Source organism: Aegilops tauschii, chromosome 5 (genome assembly GCF_002575655.3).
Source record: "Aegilops tauschii subsp. strangulata cultivar AL8/78 chromosome 5, Aet v6.0, whole genome shotgun sequence".
NCBI lineage: Eukaryota > Viridiplantae > Streptophyta > Magnoliopsida > Poales > Poaceae > Aegilops > Aegilops tauschii.
The window spans coordinates 267969677-267973335 of NC_053039.3; positions in this window are offsets into that span (position 1 = coordinate 267969677).

The window sequence follows — 3659 nt, forward strand, 5'->3', positions numbered from 1 at the left end:
AACATGTGAGAACCCTTGAAGAGAACCAAATGAGTTGAAGATTGCTTTATCACATTTTAAAAATATAATAAGAGTGCAGACGATCCTCCATCCGGTTCCTAGTACTAGTATAGTACATACCTCTATAGACTATAGTAGTACTAGTACTAGAACTAGTAAACTTTGTGCTTGGCTGTTCGCCTCTTCGGGAAGTCGAACAATAATAGTACTAGTATAGTGTATGCTTCTGGCAATCTGACACTGAATTAACTGTTGCATGTCCACCACCTAAGCGAGGGAGAGCTTGCATTAGTGAAAAGTTTCTCCTTGTCCTGCGAGCCACCGCACGCAAGCTTCTCCTGTCCTGCAAGCTTCTCCTCGTTCGACAAGTTGACGGGACACAGCAGAGTAATGCTAGTCCATACTGCCTCCTCTCCCTTTAATATGGCTTAATTTCAAACAAGATAAATACACTGTCTGTCACTGTATATTTATAAAAATACGGTTAGTGGACTTCATAATACACTCATTGCGCTCAATATATACATTTTCCGGTGTTTATACGGTCACTAGCTCACCCTGGCTGAGTATGTGTGTGCATGCACGTGTAGGTTGAGCACTTGAGCGTGACCGTGTGTGTTCCGTCGTGTGCTCGGACATGCATGCATTAGAGCGTCGCGCACGTTTTTGCGTCCATGTGTACGTGTGACTGTTGCATACACGTAGGGGGAGTACGTGTAGGGGCCACTAAAGGAGTAGTCAAATCACACAGTAAGTTAGTCGGAAGAAGCAACCATCATTTCACTCTTCAATGACAAGTACGCAATATAAAATGGTTGATATGGAGAGAAAAAGAAAACCACTATATGTACACTAGCAGGAGCCTAAGCTACAAGCCTGCTTGCTTGGGTTGCTCTCTTCACAAGCATAGAACGACGGTGGCCACACCGCTGGTCACATATCCGGCCTGATCCCGTAGCTGGGGGAAGGGAACAATGTTCTGCGTATACGCGGTCGACATCGGCAAGGGAGAAAATCCACAGTCGGTGCGTCCCAATCGGGGGTCACCACGGTATGGGCCGATGCCGCATCCCAACCGCCCTTCTAGCTACAGCCCGATGTCCCAGGTAGTCCATCTTCCTTTTGGAGCCGGCTTGCTCCACAGCCGCAGCTCCCCACGTAGCTCCATCTCCATGTCGATCTTTCTCTACTTCTACCGGCTTCTACTTGTGATGAGTTTATGTCTCGTGAACTGGTGCCAGTACTATTATTCCAATCACACTTCTTCAATATGTTTGCCATCAGGGATGCTCAGCTCGATTTTAGTGGAACTGCACAAAAGCATCGTATGACCCCATCAGTAGTCTTTCCTTCGATAGGTTCTACCTGGCCAGGAAATTAAATCCTGTTTAGGGTTGTGGTTTAAGTCATAGTGACCCCATCAGTAGTTTTTCTTTCGTACACGCTCTCACAACTTTTGTCTTTAGTTGTGAAGTAAATATTGGCTATGATCTGTGAATCATTGAGATGCATCAGCATGCGTGTTAGTTTTCCTTTGTATTTGATGGAATGTTGTCACGGGGCAACCTTGGAGTAGGAATGAAAATGGAGTGGAAAGTTTCCGTTTTTTCGGAGAAAAAATGGAAACGGAGAGAAACCAATGTTTCATTTCGTTGGATCGCGCCATCGAGAAAAACCAACGTTTAAATCACGTCTGTCGCGTTCGTGTCTCACCCTCCTCCACGGCTCGACCCCACACGATCGCTCGGCATGCCACTCACCGCAAACCGAGTATACGATAACTTTCCCGCCTGCTTGTCGATGGATCGCGCCATGGAGTACTAGTACTACTGGAATCGATTGACGAGTTGGGGGAGGACAGCTAGCTGTAGCACGGACTCCCAAGAACTTTTTACATGCATGTTGTGGCCGGCTATTGCGACGTTTGAACGAGGAGCAGTCGCGTGCACCAGGAAGCGGCACGGGCGACGCTCTCTCGGCCGGCGCGCCGCTCAATGCCGGTGCCAGTGAGAGGTCACGTCCGCTCTGGCCGAGCATGAATACGGCACTAACCATTTCGGGCGGGAAGCACGTGCGGGTGATGAAGAGGGTTCGGGTTGGTCAGCAGCGGCCGTGGCAGCTGTCCGGACGCCCGCAAACAAGAGATGTTGTACGTTAATATTGCCGCATATATAATTAACAACGTAAATAATGTGCCAGTTGGACAAATATGATTGGAGATGGAGATGGAAATGGAATTTTACGTAAACACGGATATGCATGTCTATGTCTATGTGTGTGTGCGCGACGACTCTCGCAACCTGGAAGTGGGGGCGTGTTTTTGATCGAGTTTTCTTTCTTGGTACGTTAAAAAATTGTCCGCCAGTTTTCGTTTATTTTTTTTCGGGAATGCGCGTATTCTATTTAAAACCACTGCTATGGAGATATTGTTTTACTCCATTATAGCCTCTTGTTTGATAGAGTTTCTCGCATCCCGCTCTCTCACCCTCTCCATATCAAAACAAGATGACAGTGTCCATACTATCTCTCTCCTCACCGGTGGTCACAGATCCGGCCGAATCCCGTCCGCTGCGGGAGTTGAGGAGGTGTAGCGTTGACGTTGTCGCCATCGCGATGGAGGAAGCCGATGCGCACCGTTTTCTCGGAGCCGGCGCTAGCGCGGACGAAGGTCCTCCGCGCCCTTGTTCGCTGCCGTCGTATGGGTAGATCCCGCCCGCCTGCCTAAGCAACATCTCGCCCACCTGAGGTATAACTTCTTGTACTGGTCCAGCTCCCCAGGTCGCTGCATGCGGGTTTTCCTCTATGCGACTACTCCCCAGCTCCCCATGTATAGTAGCTAGGGTTCGTCGGCTGGTCCAACATCACCTACTATTATAGAGGAAATGCCACTCGAAAAGTTGTCCTGATTTATGCCTCGGTGGAGGTATACATGCTGTTTCGACAAAAAGTACATGGTGGTTGTGCGGTGATTGTCCATATGCTCCTATTGCTGCTGCTAATCTTATACTATCACTGGTTAAATGAAGAAATGCTTTTTTCTCGGGTATCTTGGTTTAGTTCCCATCAAGATAATCATGATGCTTCTGTTTGTTCGTGTACTTTTCATAATTCTTATTGACAATTGAGATGTCGTTGTTAATCTTGTAAAACAAAGTAACAACACTATATCCCTTTTTTATATTTTTGGAAACAGCGATGCGTATCTCCATACCCGGGCATGTCTTCCTAAATTTTAGTGGAACTACACAAAATTGGATGGCCATTGTTGTTCCGCCTCACTGTCATCTGCCACGTGGTTTTTCCTTCCTCGAGCTTGATTACTGAGAAGAAACTGACCAAAGTGAGGATTTGTCGAACTTCAAAGGTGCCTCACCCAAACTTGATGCCAAATGGATGATGCATCACCACGATGACCTATCGATGCTCATGGTTGCGCCTCATGGTTGCGTTGGCTGGTGAAGCTGATCGATTTTCAACGAAAAACAAGCTGTGTTCTATCAGTGCTCTTTGCTTGTTACCCACAAATATGATATCCTTCATCAGTTCACCTTGGTTGCATTGGAGACGCAGTCGTCTTTCACGTTGGTGCAATTTTATCACATAATTGGCTATGAACCAAATGTTTCCTCGAAGAAGGATCGACGTTGGTACTAAGAGCA